General features: G+C 49.0%; 2 long non-coding RNA genes across 5 annotated transcripts; both read right to left on the bottom strand.

The window, feature by feature from the left end:
• Positions 1 to 1,926: 1,926 nt before the first annotated feature.
• Positions 1,927 to 12,140, bottom strand: LOC132764662 (uncharacterized). Of its 4 annotated transcripts, none has more exons than XR_010909771.1 (9): positions 12,056 to 12,140; positions 11,621 to 11,954; positions 11,381 to 11,519; positions 8,312 to 8,516; positions 7,701 to 8,211; positions 7,312 to 7,545; positions 7,078 to 7,210; positions 3,338 to 3,459; positions 1,927 to 2,033 (listed from the first exon to the last, which is right to left on the bottom strand). It is a non-coding gene; the product is annotated as an uncharacterized lncRNA (long non-coding RNA). The 4 variants fall into 4 exon arrangements; XR_010909773.1 differs by having other exon boundaries at positions 7,078 to 7,545; positions 7,701 to 7,776; positions 8,080 to 8,211; XR_010909770.1 differs by having other exon boundaries at positions 7,078 to 7,545.
• Positions 6,181 to 6,934, bottom strand: LOC132772746 (uncharacterized). Its single transcript, XR_010909774.1, has 2 exons — positions 6,905 to 6,934; positions 6,181 to 6,531 (listed from the first exon to the last, which is right to left on the bottom strand). It is a non-coding gene; the product is annotated as an uncharacterized lncRNA (long non-coding RNA).
• Positions 12,141 to 18,648: the final 6,508 nt, after the last annotated feature.

The following is an 18,648-nucleotide window of genomic DNA, read 5'->3' as shown; positions in this document are numbered from 1 at the left end:
ACCCCATTCTGCCAAGAAGCAGGAATATTGCATTCAAATCACCCCTGACAGATGGCCATCCAGCCTCTGTTTAAAAGCTTCCAAAGAAGGAGCCTCCACCACACTCCGGGGCAGAGAGTTCCACTGCTGAACAGCTCTCACAGTCAGGAAGCGCTTCCTCATGTTCAGATGGAATCTCCTCTCTTGTAGTTTGAAGCTATTGTTCCATTGCATCCTAGTCTCCAGGGAACCAGAAAACAAGCTTGCTCCCGCCTCCTCCCTGTGGCTTCCTCTCACATATTTATACATGGCTATCATATCCCCTCTCGGCCTTCTCTTTGCTTCACTTGCATACCGCTTTTCAATAATCCAAAATGAGCAAAGTTGCAGGAACTTCCAACATGAAGCCCTTAACATGCATCAGAACAGTGTAATATAAACCACATCACATGGGGAAATGGGCTCTGCAGAATACAAACTGCTGTGCAGACATCCAGAGACACCACATAGACCATCCAGTCTAACCTCCTTCTGTCCAGGCAGGAAAAGCACAATGAAAGCACCACCAACAAATGGCCATCCAGCCTCTGTTTAAAAGCCTCTGTTCTGGAACGGCTGTTCCAGTGGCTCCAATTTTGTGTTTTGCACTGAGTGTTTGTTCATAGTCCTAAGTTCGAGGGACTTTGCAGATAGGTGCCTTCCTTTGGCTGCATTCATAGGGCAAGCCACCTGTCAATAATAGTTATTGGTCCCGCCCCTCTCTGGGGTTTTTGGAGGGAAGGGGGCATTTTTCAGTTAGCCTCAGCAAAGGAAGTCTATGCAGAGGATGTATACAGACGTCCTCCTGTACAAAGGCTTCGTCCCTTAAGATTTCCCGGAGGAGAACAGTCTTAAGAGAGTCTAAAGATTCCCAAAGGTTCTGGGGAAACAGCCTTACAGCCCTGAGGAATTCCAGAGGGAATTATAACAGCTCTAATCGTCAAGATCTCCAGCTAAGTGACTACAGGCCTGCTGGTACGTCTGCTCGGTTCTGAGACGCAGTTCAGCCGGTAGTGGATTCAAATCAGTCAGGTTTAGGTTCACAGCAGCCTGGGAGGAGCTAGAAAGGGGATTTTTCCTTTGAACAAAGTTATTGAAGATAGTGCCTGTTCCCTGTGGACAAGTTTGAGAGAACTGGTTTTTTGCCTAGAAAGCTTTACAATTCCTGTTTGTTCATCAATAAAAGACTGTTATATTTAAGCTCAAGCCTCCTAAAGACTGTTTAATGAGGGAAATTTCTCTAAAGGCTCCTTTTTGGGCCCCCTGGCTACCCGCTGGATTCAAGCCACACATCCTCTCTTAAAAGCACTTCATTTCAGATCCAGCGGCGACAGAACAGCCTCCAAATAATGGGCCTCCACCACGCACTGTACTTTCCCACTGAACAACTCCCTCCAAATGTTACTTTTCCATTGCTCACAAGACCTTACCTAATCCCAATGGTTTTGTGGCATTCTTGGCAACATATTAATGTCCACCTTTTAATGTTAAACGATGCCGTGTCTTATGATTTCATTGATAATTGTATGCTATTATCGTTATGTTAGGTTTCTATATGTGAGGCATTAAATTTTGCCATAATGATGTTGGAAACCGCTGGGGTGAGAAAAGCGGTATGCAAGTGAAGTAAATAAATAAAATATTATCTGATGCCAATGTAATTGCATCATTGCTCAAAATATTTTACCTAATCCCTGCATCGTTGCTTACAACATTTTGCCTAGTACCAACTGCATTGCTGAAGATATTTTCCATATTCCCAATGCCTAGTCCCTGACTCCATTATGTCATGGCCCACCACATTTTACCTAATCCTAAAACCAGGCATCACTGTCATACAAGGGCGGTCTTCAAAGACACCAAGCAGCATCCATCCACTTTGCAAATCTCTCTTTTTACTTACCCAACAACTTTGTGAACTAAACCGAGCAGTCCTCCAAGTTGGATGTCAGAAAACCCAATGTTTTTCAGATTATTCTCTAGAAGGCCATTTTTGGTCCAAGTATCTATAAGGACTAAATCATAAACAATATCTTTGAGAACACATGAAGGAGATAGATGAGATAGTACAGATCATAGTATCATAGAATCAAAGAGTTGGAAGAGACCTCATGGGCCATCCAGTCCACCCCCATTCTGCCAAGAAGCAGGAATATTGCATTCAAATCACCCCTGACAGATGGCCATCCAGCCCCTGTTTAAAAGCTTCCAAAGAAGGAGCCTCCACCACACTCCGGGGCAGAGAGTTCCACTGCTGAATGGCTCTCACAGTCAGGAAGTTCTTCCTCATGTTCAGATGGAATCTCCTCTCTTGTAGTTTGAAGCCATTGTTCCATTGCGTCCTAGTCTCCAGGGAAGCAGAAAACAAGCTTGCTCCCTCCTCCTCCCTGTGGCTTCCTCTCACATCTTTATACCTGGCTATCCTATCTCCTCTCAGCCTTCTCTTCTTCAGGCTAAACATGCCCAGCTCCTTAAGCCGCTCCTCACATGGCTTGTTCTCCAGACCCTTGATCATTTTAGTCGCCCTCCTCTGGACACATTCCAGCTTGTCAATAGCTCTCTTGAATTGTGGTGCCCAGAATTGGACACAATATTCCAGGTGTGGTCTAACCAAAGCGGAATAGAACATGGGTAGCATGACTTCCCTAGACCTAGTCACTATGCTCCTATTGATGCAGGCCAAAATCCCATTGGCTTTTTTTGCCGCCACATCACATTGTTGGCTCATGTTTAACTTGTTGTCCACGAGGACTCCTAGATCTTTTTCACATGTACTGCTCTCGAGCCAGGCCTCATTGTCCCCCATTCTGTATCTTTGTATACTTTGTGTACATAAGTATACAAACATCAGGTTACACACACTAATGCAGTTTGAAAACAGCTTTACACTGTGGTGACTCAGTGATGCACTGCAGGATGGGTTAAAGGGCGGGCGGGTGGGCAGGGAGGGGCATCAAGCAAAGTTGGGGAAAAGTCCGACATAAGCCTCTTAATGCACTGCAGCAAGTCCCAAATATAAACCACATTGCAAGGCAAAATCAGCCCTGCAGAATGCAAAATGCATTGTAGACACTCACCACACTGAAGCACATTGTGAAATTAGGAATGTGGGCGATCCTGGGTGCGCCACACATTCTCTGCCCCAGAAAACCCAGTGATCCCGAGTGATCACCTTAAGGTTGCTATAAATCCAGCCTATTTCAAAGCACGCAACAACCACGTCACTTCCAAGCCCCTTTTCATGCCTCTCAAATACTCCCTGCACTCAACGGGTGGGCAGAGAAAAGATTGTCAGCACTCTTAGGATGCCCTTTCTTACCTTGAGACAGTTTGACATCATTTATAGCAGCCCTAATGCCTGGAGTTATTCCTAAAGTTCGGCTCAGCAGGCCACAGAAGACTAGAACTCCCAAAACCTTCCACATCTTCTTGTTCTCACACCTGCAAAGAAAAACCATTATTTACAGCAACCTGTCTTCAGTGGTTTTAAGCACTGCAAGGAAGTTTGCTATACTTGAGTATTTTAAATGAACAAGAAAAATAAATGGATCCATCCGCAGCTTTTCTCCCCCGCCATCCAACTAAAAGCTGAGGATGTATCGACGCTATAGGATTACTGCAGTTTGACATGATGTTAACTGTCATGACTTAATGCTATTTGTTTGTTTGTTTGTTTGTTTGTTTGTTTGTTTGTTTGTCGTGTCAGGGCAACCAGTCAATTGTATTACATTTCTAACAGAACAAAACAAACAAACAGACAAAACACAAAATTTGCGAGTTTGGTAGTGGATTAAATGTCCTTTGACCAGTGTCTGGCCACTTGGAGTGCCTCTGGTGTTGCCGCAAGAAGGTCCTCCGTTGTGCATGTAGCAGGGCTCAGGTTGCATTGCAGCAGGTGGTCAGTGGTTTGCTCTTCTCCACACTCGCATGTCGTGGATTCCACTTTGTAGCCCCATTTCTTAAGATTGGCTCTGCACCTCGTGGTGCCAGAGCGCAGTCTGTTCAGCGCCTTCCAAGTCGCCCAGTCTTCTGTGTGCCCAGGGGGGAGTCTCTCATTTGGTATCAGCCACTGGTTGAGGTTCTGGGTTTGAGCCTGCCACTTTTGGACTCTTGCTTGCTGAGGTGTTCCAGCAAGTGTTTCTGTAGATCTTAAAAAAACTATTTCTTGATTTAAGTGGTTGACATGCTGGCTGATACCCAAACAGGGGATGAGCTGGAGATGTCTCTGCCTTGGTCCTTTCACTGTTGGCTCCTACTTCCCGGCAGATGTCAGGTGGTGCAATACCAGCTAAGCAGTGCGATTTCTCCAGTGGTGTAGGGCGCAGACACCCCGTGATAATGCGGCATGTCTCATTAAGAGCCACATCCACTGTTTTAGTGTGGTGAGATGTGTTCCACACTGGGCATGCGTACTCAGCGGCAGAGTAGCATAGCACAAGGGCAGATGTCTTCACTGTATCTGGTTGTGATCCCCAGGTCGTGCCAGTCAGCTTTCATATTGTTTCTAACACCCACTTTTTGCTTGATGTTCAGGCAGTGCTTCTTGTAGGTCAGAGCACGGTCCAGAGTGACTCCCAGGGATTTGGGTGCACTGCAATGCTCCAGTGGGATTCCTTCCCAGGTAATCCTCAGAGCTCGGGAGGCTTCTCTATTCTTGAGATGAAAAGCACATGTCTGTGTTTTAGATAGGTGACCAGACACTGGCAGAAGGAACAGAGAGTTTCATCTATGCTGGTGATCGGGCCATTACTGCTCAAGCAGGGAGCTTTGAGATGGTTGAACAGAAGCTCTCCGAAGCTCTAGGTGCTCTTACTGCCTATTACAAGGAAAACCAGCTGATCCCCAACCCATCTAAAACCACAATGCTATGGAATTCCAGGAGCTGTAGTACAGTGAGGGGCCTGCAAAATTTGGTGGAGAAGGGTAAAGAGGTTGCAAAATAGAAACGTATTAGAGCTTACCAGACCTTCCTGAGAAGAACTGGTGGTCTGAATTAGTGCCGCGAAAGTCCTACAGACCTTCTGCCGCTCTTCTCCTTCTCCTTCCTCTGACACCGGCTTCAGCCTGACCACCTTTTTTACAGTCCAAAGCCAGCCAAGGCACATTTTTGAGCTAGGCATGGGAACTTATTTTAACAATCCTGTGTAATTATGAGATGAATGCAAAGCTTGAATTCCTTTCCGACCAGCGGTGAATACCTGGGTCACCTTGAAGGGCAGGAAAGTATCCACAGGGCTAAGGCTGCAGTTCTGATTTCATTCTTTGGGAATGTAATTGAAAATTTCTTTCTAGGAATGCCTAGATCAGTGTTTGTCAACCTGGGGGTTAGGGACCCCTGGGGGGTTGTGAGGGGATGTCAAACTCGGAGGAGTCGCAAAAGACCATCAGAAAGCACAGTATTTTCTGTTGGGTCAATGGGGGTTCTGTGTGGGAAGTTTGCCCCAATTCTGTCGTTTGTGGGGTTCAGAATGCTCTTGATTGTAGGTGAACTATAAATCCCTGCAACTACAACTCCCAAATGTCAAGGTCTATTTCCCCCAAACTCCATCTGTGTTCATGTTTGGGCATATGGAATATTTGTGCCAAGTTTGGTCCAGTCCCTTCATTGTTTGAGTCCACAGTGGTCTCTCGATGCAGGTGAACTACAACTCCCAAACTCAAGGTCAATGCCCACCAAACCCTTCTAGTGTTTTCTGTTGGTCATGAGAGTCCTGTGTGTCACCTTTGGTTGAATTCCATCATTGGTGGAGTTCGGAATGCTCTTTAATTGTAGGTGAACTATAAATCCCAAGAACTACAACTCCCAAATGACAAAACCAATTTTTCCAATATTTTCTGTTGGGTCAATGGGGGTTCTGTGTGGGAAGTTTGGCCCAATTCTAGCGTTGCTGGGGTTCAGAATGCTCTTTGATTGTAGGTGAACTATAAATCCCTGCAACTACAACTACCCAAGTGTCAAGGTCTATTTTCACCAAACTCCACCAGTGTTCACATTTGGGCATATCGAGTATTCGTGCCAAGCTTGGTCCAGATCCATCATTGTTTGAGTCCACAGTGCTCCCAAATGACAAAATCAACCCCACCAGTATTCAAATGTGGGCGTATGGAGTATTTGTGCCAAATTTGGTCCAGTGAATGAAAATACATCCTGCATATCAGATATTGACATTACGATTTCTAACAGTAGCAAAATGACAGTTATGAAGTAGCAACAACAAAAATTTTATGGTTTGGGATCACCACAATATGAGGAACTGTATTAAGGGGTTGCTGCATTAGGAAGGTTGAGAAAACTGGTCATCCCACTGGTGGCCCAGTTCTGCTCCAAGGTCCAAATGTGTGTGCCATGCTATAGAGCAGCGGGTCTGCCTCCTGTTTCCAAATTGGGTCTGGCTCCTGTTTTCTTCTGTTTGTGTGGCTTTCTCATTATCTCTTGTCTTCTTTCTTTTCTCCTGCCTTCCTTTCGGCCACTTCTTCCTCCCCGCACATCCGATCCCTGCTGGATGGTGGTTTCTGTTAGAGGAGGAGGATAAACATGAAGGTTGGACACGGGCCCAATGGTTTCCAAAAGTGTGGGCTATTCTTCCAAGTTCCAAAATCAGTCAGTTGATTGCACTGCCTTTTATTCATATGTTTTCACATTCACCGATGTTCCCCGTATATTCACTTGCCCAGAGATTGGAAAAAATGCTCTTGATTTTCCAGGTGACTTTTCCGAGGCATGAATGGCTCTTAGTCAGGTCAAGAATCAATCCTGCTTCCTGTTGATATCCTTCTTCTCTTCCCTCATATCTTCCTTTTCCCATTCTTCCTGACTCCTCCATTATATCACAAAAGATGTTAATCTGGCAGGAAAAGAGAAACCCCCGGATACGCAGCAATTCACCGAAGGGAGCGATGGTGGCCGCCTCCTCCTCCTTATTCTGATGTTCCTCCTCCTCCTTCCCTCCTTCTCCTCCATTTGTTCTTCTACTCCAAGTGCTGCTCTCTCCTCCACTGTCCCACAAAGGATGTTAATCTGCCAGGAAAAGAGAAACCCCTGGTTACACAGCCATTCACCGAAGAGAGCGATGGTGGCCTCCTCCTCCTTCTCTTCCTGATGTTCCTCCTCCTCCTTCCCTTCCTTATCCTCCATTTGTTCTTCTCCTCCAAGCACTGCTCTCTCCTCCATTGTCCCACAAAAGATGTTAATCTGTCAGGAAAAGAGAAATTCCTGGTTACACAGCCATTCACCGAAGGGAGCGATGGTGGCCCCATAGCCCCACTCTGGAACCCTGGTTCTGGCATTCCCACCCCAGAGGCCTGTGCAGGGGCCAGTTGTCCAGCACAGAAGGAATAAGGACCGATATTGGCCGAATAGAAAGCATTTTGCATGGCCTCTATTGCCGCGCCATGCGCCCTTAGATAAAGGCGTAGGCGTGTTCGATTTGGCTTGCTGGGCTCTTTCCGCCACACGCTCTCTAGCTGTCTCATATGTTCCTTCTTCAGTTCTTCATCTCTCCTCCATACATCACAAAAGATGTTGATCTGCCAGGAAAAGAGAAACCCCTGGTTGGAACGACACAACAGGACTATTAGGATTCCCAGTCAATCCCAGTCACTCAGGCTTTTTTGGGGGGGGTGGGGAGGGGGATGGCCAGCATGTTCCTGTTTTTCATTAGCCGCAGTTCTCATAGGCCAACCTAATTCCAGCGCTTCCTCCATCACTTTTTGCTGCCTTTCTTCCCTCTCCTCCATTATCCCACAAAAGATGTTCATCTGCCAGGAAAAGAGAAAATCCTGGTTACACAGCCATTTGCTGAAGGGAGGGATGGTGGCCCCATAGCCCCGCTCTGGAACCCTGGTTCTGGCATTCCCACCCCAGAGGCCTTTGCAGGGGCCAGTTGTCCAGCAGAGAAGGAATAAGAACCAATACTTCCTCTAGATCTTCCTCCTTCTCTTCCCCCATATCTTCCTTCTCCGTTTGGTGTTCTCCTCCAAGCACTGCTCTCTCCTCCATTATCCCACAAATGATGTTCATCTGCCAGGAATAGGGAAACCCCCGGATACACAGCAATTCACCGAAGGGAGCGATGGTGGCTTCCTCCTCCTCCTCTTCTGATGTTCCTCCTCCTCCTTCCCTTCCTTCTCTTCCGTTTGTAGTTCTCCTCCAAGCGATGCTCTCTCCTCCATTGTTCCACAAAAGATGTTCATCTGCCAGGAAAAGAGAAAATCCTGGTTACACAGCCATTCGCTGAAGGGAGCAATGGTGGCCCATTGGTCCACTCTGGAGCCCTTCTCCTGGCATTCCCACCCTGGAGGCCTTTGCAAGGGCCAGTTGTCCAGCAGAGAAGGAATAAGAACCAATATTTCTTCAAGGTCTTCCTCCTTCTCTTCCCCCATATCTTCCTTGTCCCATTCTTCTGGCAAATGGAATTTCCTCACAGGTGTTTGTAAGATGTCTTGGCATATGCAACAAAAGAAGTCATATTCATCCAAGGCAGGGAGGGGTGTTTTTTCTGAAAGAAAAATAGAAATATATTTGTGCCAGACACAAGAGCATTTGTCATAATTAAGTAATTGACTTTTGGGTGCAGGGAGTATTCACACAATATATTGCATATCTTTAAGACTACCTTTATAATTCTCTTAAATCCAGATGTACCTGGATAGAATGAATGCATTCATGTTTATATAATGAGAGAAACGTAGGTTTGCTTTTTTAAAAATGCATATTTTTAAAAGGTAAATGTAGCTACCAATAGCAGCATGGAGCATGTTCTTAAGCAGATGTCATAAAAAATCTGATGTTTGTATGAGAGGGGGAATTATGCAATAGAGCAGAAGACATGGAAAGAGGATATGAAGCCAGTTCAAAGGCAGTATGTGAATAAAAAGCACAATGAGAAAATACAACAGAGGGCCCAACTGTAGCTGCTTTGAGGTCAGAATGTGGCTTAACTGCTACACTGCAGCATATAGTATTTTAGTAGGAAACAGAATCGAGCATTGAAATGTTTTTGGTTTCAGACTTAAATTGTACAGTTATCTGGGGCCCCTTCCACACAGCTGAATAAAATCCCACATTTTCTGCTTTGGACTGGAATATATGGCAGTGTGGACCCAGCTGCCTCACAAATGCTCTTCTGAGCATGGGCAAAACAGAGAGAAAAGGGAGAAGCAAATATGCCAATTTCCCCCCGAACCTGAAATAAAAACAAGGGCCCCCAAGTCTGGCTTCCCAAAAGGAAATCCCAAGAATGCTGGAGGTTTTGGAGAGAAGAAGTCTTCCCTGGGATGCCAAACCTCAGCTAACCGCTTAAGGAGTGGCATGGATCTGGCAACCGGAGCGCCTGCTACTTTCAAACCAGGTCAACAACACACAGGTTTGAAGGCAACAGGAACAGAGGTTTGTGACTTTCTGGGATGAAAGGATGTCTACTACAGAGTGCCTGCTCTAAAACAATTGGATATAATCATGTAGTTCCGTGCAGGACATTTTATCCCCTTTGACAGTGATTGAAAAGACCTGCTCCCTCCTCTATTTGGCTGAAAGGTGGCCAAGTTGGCTGGGAACTCCCTGTGGCATCAGAGGTGGACAGCGTCTCCCTCGTGGCAGGAGAAATGAAGAACTGTCCTTTGTCCAATCGAAGCTGGAATCATCTGGAGGGCCCTCCCAGGCTGAGCTCAAGCATGAGCATAACATCGGACTGAATGCGATTTCCCTGCTTCTTGGCAGAAGGGGGTTGGACTGGATGGACCACGAGGTCTCTTCCAACTCAAGGACTCGATGATTCTACATGCACATGTGGTCCAAATGTCTGAAGTTTGCTTCTGAATACCGGGCTCTTCCCAAGGGCCTGGATATTGGAGGAATTATTAAATAATAATAATAATAATAATTATTATTATTATTATTATTATTATTATATTTATTATTATTAGATTATATGTATGTATGTATATATATATATTGCATCTGTCAATCGCATCTGTGAAGGGGGCAGGACTGAGAGCAGGGCCCCCCCAGACGATCTTAAAGTCCTAGATGGTTCATAAGGGGAGATGTATTTGGACAGGCAAGTTGGGCCAGAACCGTTTAGGGCTTTATAGGCTAACGGCAGCACTTTGAATGTGCCTGGAAGCAAACTGGCAGCCATTGGAGAGGGCGCAGCAGAGGAGTTGTGTGCTCCCTGAGCGCTGCTCCTGTTAGCAACCTGGCTGCTGTCCATTGGACCCTTGGAAGCTTCTGGACAGTCTTCAAAGGTAATCCCACGTAGAGCGGGCTCTTCCCAAGGGCCTGGGGTACTGACCTCAGATTAGTATATTTATTATTTATGCAATGCATTCTACGTGGGGCTTCCCTTGAAGAAGGCCTGGAAACTTCAATTGGTCCAACGTTTGCAGGGGCGGCCCTAGGTAATTTTCAATGGTAAGCAAACATTATTTTGCCCCCCCCCCCCAAAAAAAACCCCAATCACTGAAAAAATAAAAGGTAGAAGGTAGAGGTGAATAAAGAGTTACCTTACGGGGTCTTCCTTTAAAAGGGGGAGCGGCTCCTTTAAGAAGGACCCAGGAGCCCAAAGGGGATTGGGGTCTCTCTTTTAAAAGGGGGTGCGGCCCCTTTAAGAACAGCCTTATTATAAGCCAAATGGCTTTTGGGGAAGGGGTGCTTTCCAAAGAAGAGAGGGGATGGGGGTCTTCCTTTAAAAGGGGGAGCGGCTCCTTTAAGAAGGATCCAGGAGCCCAAAGGGGATTGGAGTCTCTCTTTTAAAAGGGGAGCGGCTCCTTTAAGAACAGCCTTATTATAAGCCAAATGACTTTTGGGGAAAGGGTGCTTTCCAAAGAAGAGACTTCTCTACAAAAGGGGATTGGGGTCTCTCTTTTAAAAGGGGCAGCGGCTCCTTTAAGAACGACCTTATTACAGGCTCTCCAAAGAAGAGGGGATTGGGGGTCTTCCTTTAAAAGGGGGAGCGGCTCCTTTAAGAAGGACCCAGGAGCCCAAATACAGCCCAAAGGGATTTTGAGGAAGAGGCGCTTTCCAAAGAAGAGACTCCTTGCCTTGCCCGGAAGCCCTTAGTTTGGGAACCCCTCTTTTGGGCTATCTGTCGTCGTGGGCTGTTGGGATTGCTGTTCCGAGTGACCGCTAGCCATGGTGTCTTGGCATTATCTGACTTACAGGGCAGTATGACTCCATGGCGACAAGGTTTCTCTGGCCATTATTATTACATTATTAAGGAATAAGAATCAATATTTCTTCAAGGTCTTCCTCCTTCTCTTCCCCCATATCTTCCTTGTCCCATTCTTCCTGACTTCTCCATTATATCACAAAAGATGTTAATCTGGCAGGAAAAGAGAAAGCCCTGGTTACGCAGCAATTCACCGAAGGGAGCGATGGTGGCCTCCTCCTCCTCCTCCTCATGATTCTGTTCTTCCTCCTCCTCCTTCCCTTCCTTCTCCTCCGTTTGTTCTTCTCCTCCAAGTGCAGCTCACTCCTCCATTGTCCCACAAAAGATGTTCATCTGCCAGGAAAAGAGAAATTCCTGGTTACACAGCCATTCGCTGAAGGGAGCGATGGTGGCCCCATAGCCCCGCTCTGGAACCCTGGTTCTGGCATTCCCACCCCAGAGGCCTTTGCAAGGGCCAGTTGTCCAGCAGAGAAGGAATAAGAACCAATACTTCTTCTAGGTCTTCCTCCTTCTCTTCCCCCATATCTTCCTTCTCCGTTTGGTGTTCTCCTCCAAGCACTGCTCTCTCCTCCATTATCCCACAAATGATGTTAATCTGCCAGGAATAGGGAAACCCCCGGATACACAGCAATTCACGGAAAGGAGCGATGGTGGCCTCCTCCTCCTCCTCTTCTGATGTTCCTCCTCCTCCTTCCCTTCCTTCTCCTCCGTTTGTAGTTCTCCTCCAAGTGCAGCTCTCTCCTCCATTGTCCCACAAAAGATGTTAATCTGCTAGGAAAAGAGAAATTCCTGGTTACACAGCCATTCGCTGAAGGGAGCGATGGTGGCCCCATAGCCCCACTCTGGAACCTTTCTCCTGGCATTCCCACCCTAGAGGCCTTTGCAAGGGCCAGTTGTCCAGCAGAGAAGGAATAAGAACCAATACATTTCCCAGTCAGGGCGTCGGGATCTCATGACGTGGTACGGCTAGCAGGAGTGGATGGCCGGGGACTGCGGGCAGGGCGTTGGACCTTGCCGTTCGGCTACCAGGGAAGGCAGTTCGGCTACCCAGGGGGCGAAGGCAGCGGCGAGGAACGGGAGCCGATGGGAAGCCATGGCCAGTGTTTGGGGGCTCCAGTTGTTTTTTGTTTTGTTTTGTTTTTTGTTTTAATGTGTTGCTTCTCATTTTTTAAAAAATATTTTTTATTAAATACATTTTCTCTTTAGCTTATACATAAAACCAGGGGGGGGGGTTGGGGTACTGTTTGGCCAAGTCTATACATAGAATTCCAAAATAGGGGGAATAGGGAAGGGAGGAGGAGGTGCAGGGTCTACAAAGGATGGGGGTGGTAGGAGTAAGGTGAGAAGGGTTTCGTCGGCTTCCAGTCTTCTTCTCCATTTTCCCTCTATTCTTCTGTTTCCTTTTGCTTGTAGGAAAATTTCCACTCCACTTCTATTGTACTCTTAATATTACTTTTCTTCTTCTTCTAAGTTTTTGAGGGGTCATGTACCACCTATATATCATTTTGATCTGATTCTCCGTTAGATCTGTCGAGTATGTGTACTTGATCTTCTTGGTCCATAGTTTTTCCCATTCATGGAGTTTTATTCCTCTTCCGATGTTTGATGCCCATTTTATCCTACTTTCCTTGATTGCCGGCCTTTCCAAAACAACGTCCCTCCGCGGCCACCTCTGTCAGGGCCTAGCACCACCTTCTTTCCTTCCCTCTTTCTGTGCTATTTCCTCTTCCTCACCCTCCAAACTTCCCCTCCTCTTTCCTGCTCCCCTGCCACCCTTGCTGACAAAAGCCTTTCCGCATCAGCCCTCTTGCCCCCCAAGCCTTCCCTCCTTTATCACTGTGGACAATGCAAAGGGAACTGTTCCAAAATCGGAAGGAATCTCACACCCAGACGATCCCTTTTAGGTAAGGGTTAAGAGGCATATAGCTAGACAGAGGGAGAGGCTGGCAGAAGCCACACAGGGCCATTGAGAAGAGCAGGCCAAGTCCGCTCTTCTCTGTTCTTTCTTTTCCAATGAGATCGGCTAGCAGTTGGTCGTAGATGCAAGGATCTCAATTCGCCTCCGCATGACCCACTGTGCCCAGTGGATGTACTGGTCGGACCCGTTCCACCACTTCTCTTGAAGGGGATGCAGGGTTTTGGATCATCGGTCTTCCACCCTGTGGGCTCTGTAGTTCTCCTGGTTCCAATCCACCTGGAGAAGGGAGCTAAAGCTCTACCCGGTCATTGCTGGGGCTGGCTTCTTAGGAACCCATCATATCTCACCCGGACGTGTTTGGTGCAGAAAGACAACACGGGCAGATGTGGGCCTTCATTCTGCGAACAGTATTACTTATTCTGCTTCTCAAGGAAAGGTGATGTTTTTGACGGGGAGGAGGAGGCAAAATTCCTTCTGCGGGGGGGGGGGGCAGACTTTCTTCAGTTAGACTTCAGTGGAGCCCCACTGGGATTGCAGAGGCTCTGCTCGACGTGGTTTTTCCTCCCGTCGTTCCGAGGTGGCAAAGTGTTGTCTTGATTTTGTGCTGGTAGCTGGATCAACTTCTTCCTGGCCTGCTTCCGCTTTTTGTAGGCTCCTGATAACGATGGAAGCGGCCAGGCCGCAGCACCCTCCGAGGATGAACATGACGTGGGAGGGCCAGCAGGAGTGGGTGGCCGGGGGCTGCGGGCAGGGCGTCGGGATCTCGTGTTCTTCCTCGGCCCAAAAGCACGGCAGTGCCAGGTGGGCGAAGGCAGTGGCGAGGAAAGGGAGCCGATGGGAAGCCATGGCCAGTGTTTGGAATAAGAACCAATAATTCTTCAAGGTCTTCCTCCTTCTCTTCCCCCATATCTTCCTCCTTCAGTTCTTCCTCGCTCCTCCATTATTTCCCAAAAGATGTTAATCTGCCAGGAATAGGGAAAGCCCCCGATACGCAGCAATTCACCGAAGGGAGCGATGGTGGCCTCCTGCTCCTCTTTTTGTTGTTACTCCTCCTCCTTCCCTTCCTTCTCCTCCGTTTGTAGTTCTCCTCCAAGTGCTGCTCACTCCTCCATTATCCCACAAAAGATGTTAATCTGCCAGGAAAAGAGAAATTCCTGGTTACACAGCCATTCGCTGAAGGGAGCGATGGTGGCCCATTGGTCCACTCCGGAACCCTGATTCTGGCATTTGGAACGCGTGTTCACCCGCTTTCTGCTTCTTGACCTGCTTTTGTGTGGTGTTCCTGGACTTCTTGATTTCACGGCGATAATTGGGAGTATTATCTGGTGTTCTCTAAACTTGTTGCCTTTGCGATTTTTTACGATGGCGTAAATTTTAATGATTGCGAATCCCGAACCTATGCCCAGGCAAAATAGAAACAAGCCTATAGGAAGGCAGTTTGGCTCGCCGATTTCGCAGATATCCAGGCTATGTTGGATGCCTATGAGGGAAGCTGGGAGGCAAATGAGGATGGTATACACAAAGATGGAATTCATAGTAGTCTTTAGTCTTTAGATCTTAGTTCCAACAGAGCAGGAGATAAACAAATATAAGTATAGGTATAAATGTAGATAAATGTAGATAAATATAGATAGGTAGATGTAAGCAAATGTAAACAGATGGAGTCCGTTGTAACACTGTATTGCGGGTATTTACTGGTATCTGCTGCTGTAGTCGCTATTGTTTTAATAATCCAAGGAGCTCCAAAAGGAGATATTGTATCACTGTTGCTCTCTTACCCTCTGGGTTTCCCTTTCTTCTTTGTCTTTTTTACTTCTTTTTATCTCATTCTTATCTTTCAAAATAGCGGACGGACGGCGTCCTTTTTCCCTGGCTTTCGGCCGGGAAGCCTTACCACACCCTGCACAACTCAACCGGAGACCAAACAAGGGGGGGATCCCCTCTCGTTATTTTCCATACCTTGTTTGCCAGTTGAGTTCTTAGCGCCCACCCGCTTCTCGCTGCCGGGTTGGGGGGAGCTGGGGGATAACCCCCGCTCTACCAAGGGTTGCGTGGAAGGAACAGAGTGTTGAAGTCTATGGAGCTTCAGCAAGCCGTGGCGGTCGCCATGCTGCCGCTACCAGAAGTCCTCCAGTCCACCGCATTCCTGATTATTCTTCATGTGTTGTAAATCTTCACATATGTGACACCGCGGTGGTGGAGCATAACATGGGCTGATGCAGGCCACAATTCTGCGAAGTGTCTTCCTTATCCTGCTTGCCAAGGAACGGTTATTTTTTTGATTGGGAGGGGGGGCATCATTTGCGTGTGCACGGGCGATACACCTCCCCCCGCCAGCCCAAGAAAAACCACTCACACAAGGTATTGGGATAAACAATGGCCACAACTCATTTATTGATAACAGGAACAAGGGTTGGCAGCCATGCATGGGTCCTGGATCAAGATCGGGCAGCCCACTGCTGTCCGATAACGCAAGCCACACCGTGGTGCCGCCGGCACAATACCGGGCCCAATGCACTCGGCACCCCTGAGACACCAGGCGTTCCCCCTTCACCGCTGAGGGGGGGATACCAAACCGGATCCAGGGCCCATGCTCACACCACAAAAAGGGGGGTGGACCCCACTCCCCTTTGCCACCAACCCTGGTTGCTGCTTCCAATAAAGGAAAAACACTCCCCCGAGCTCAACCCTCCATAGTACAGTCCTTTGCTGGCTCCAGGTCTTTACAGAGCGCCTTCGTAGTTGACAATGCAGGGATAGGCAGAATGCCGAATCTCTTGTTATCTGCCCTTCCATGCCTCAGCTTGCCTCCTCCACGTGCCAGCACCTGCTCCGCAAGCCATTCACCTTTTCTTTCTTGCGCTTGTTTGCTCTGTGGGTGCAAGAAAAAGAACAACCGGCAGGACGGGTTCCTTCGAGGAGAAGGCCCGGCCTGATATAGGAAGAATAGGCAGAGGATTTCCAGCGCCCCATGGCCTTGATAACGTCAACGAGGACACCACCTTTGGCCGCTACGGTAGCTGCCCCAATTCTAAAGGAGTGCCCACCGAATTCCGCTTGGGGAAGACCCAGATGCCGGAGGGCCGCCCGGAAAACAGCCATAAATTGAAAGCGGGTGAGTGGGCTCCTATCCCGGTGGATGAAAAGGAAGCCTGGGGATGGGTCGCGAGTCCTAAGGAACCTGGCAAGAGCCCTCACAGGGCAAAGTAGCCCCGGATCCAAGCCTTGGATGGACAGGGTGACCCCCTTTCCCCCCTGGTCTGTTTTGGATTTGCGTACCCTGAGGGCCAGGACCTTGGCCTGAATGGACACATCACTGAGCTGCAAGGCCCTGTCTGAGAGGTCCCTCTTAGAGTTAGCCACCACCTCCCCCAGGCGAAGGGCCCCAAAGAAAGCCGTTGTAAAGGCTGCTGAGAATAACTTCACCTCGTAGCGAGATGAGCAGATCCTCTTGAGTGCTGGGATGATCTGACTGAGGATCCTGTAGGACAAGGGGCGCCTGGTATCCTGCTGCCTGGGCGCTTGCTTAGTCCAACTCCTGAGGAGCTTCCTGATCCTGAATGACTGGCAGGGGTCACCGCACCCGGCTGCCTTGCTAAAGAAGGCGATCCCCGCCAGTTGGAGATGCATGGCATGCGCGGTCACCCCGTTTCTCCTCTGGTGTATGAGGAAGTGCAAAACCTCGTCCTCCGAAACTGGCCATCTGCCGCCGTATCCGACTCCAGCCTGAACCTGTTGAATTTCACTATAGCCGCTCGGTATGCCTTCTGCGTAGCCAGTGCGATGGAATCCATCAGTCCTGCCCAGGCCTCCCGTCTCCAAGGGTCCACAGGCTCAGGGGGAAGCTGGCGGGCAGAAGGTCTGCACCCGGAGCTAGGGAGCGAAACCTGTCCTCCTGGAAATGGGATAACGCATCGGCTACCTCATTGTTCACCCCTGGAATGTATCGTGCTGAAAAGGTGATGTTAGCTTCCAGACATGTTAATACGAAAAGCCTGACCAATATCATGACCCTGGCCGACTTGGAGGACTGCCGGTTGACCGCCCGGACCACCGCCTGGTTGTCACACCAGAAGCGCACCCTCTTGTTTCTAAATAAGTTGGTCCATATTCGCACTGCCACCAAGATAGGGAAGAATTCAAGGAATGTTAGATCCCTAAGCAGGTTACCTTTTTTCCAGCTGGCTGGCCATTTGGCCGCGCACCAATGACCCTGCAGGAAAACCCCAAAACCAATACTCCCCGCCGCGTCCGAATGGACCTGCAACTCACTCCCCAGCTCCCACCTGGTCTGCCACATGGAAACCCTGTTGTACTTCCGCAGAAACTGGATCCACACCCCGAGGTCTTCCCGCATACCTTGGGTCACCCAGATCCTGTGGTGGGGTGCGTGTGCCCCAGCCGTAGCCCGCGCCAGCCGAGCGCAGAAGGGTCTACCCGGGGACACTACCTTGCAGGCGAAGTTGAGGTGGCCCAGGAGGGCCTGCAGCTCCCTCAAGGTTACCTTCCTTTTTGCAGCTGCCTTTTCGATGCGGGCCCGGAGGGCGGAAAGCTTATCCGCTGGCAAGCAAGATAGGCCCCGGACGGAATCAAGCTGGATCCCCAGGAAGACTATGGATGTGGAGGGGCCCTCGGTTTTTTCTTGAGCTAAGGGGATGCCGAATACCTTAGCCAAGGCCATGAACGTGCTGAGCAGGCGAGCGCACTCACCACCGCCCTGCTTTCCCACAAAAAGGAAGTCGTCCAAGTAGTGAGTGATGGAACTGGATTGGGAAAGGGTCCTGGCTACCCATTCCAAGAAGGAGCTAAAGGTCTCAAAAGCTGCGCAGCTGACTGCACAACCCATTGGCATGGCCTTGCCGAAGTACCACAGGCCATTGAATTTGAATCCCAGAAGGTTGAAATCATCCGGGTGCACAGGGAGGAGCCGGAAAGCCGACTGGATGTCACATTTCGCCATAAGGGCCCCAGGTCCCTTGGCCTGCACCAAGCTGACCGCATGGTCGAAAGAGGCATACTTTACTGAGCAGAGCTCGGGAGGGATGGCATCGTTGACAGAAGCCCCTCTAGGGTATGAGAGGTGGTGGATGAGCCGGAATTCGCCTGGGGCTCCTTAGCGATTTTGCCACTAAGCACCTCAGGCATCTGGGCCGCCGATTTTAATTAAGTTGCCTGAGGTGCAGGACCTCCGAGGTCCCATAGCCGGGATGCGGAAACCGGAAGAGAAACTCTCCTCGAGGAAGGACGCGGCAGCCCTGTCGGGATATGCCCTGAGCCAGGGAACCATGGGTGGGAGAGAAACGGGGGTGCTGGCTAGGGCGAAGGGACTGGGAAGCGATTCACTTACCCTGTCCCACGTTGGCTCCTCCAGGCTCCTTCCTGTTGCCGGGCTGTGCGCCAGCCCGGCCTGATCGAAAGGGCTGCAAGGTGCCCGGCTGCTTACTGCATGCCATCTTGGTGTGCCCTCCCAAGCAATACTCACAGACATGCTCGAAACGGCAACGTGCCCGCTGGCACTTTCCCATGTTGAACTCCCAGCAGACA

This window comes from Anolis sagrei, chromosome 4, assembly GCF_037176765.1.
Source record: "Anolis sagrei isolate rAnoSag1 chromosome 4, rAnoSag1.mat, whole genome shotgun sequence".
NCBI lineage: Eukaryota > Metazoa > Chordata > Lepidosauria > Squamata > Dactyloidae > Anolis > Anolis sagrei.
This window is presented reverse-complemented; position numbering and strand designations above follow the sequence as displayed.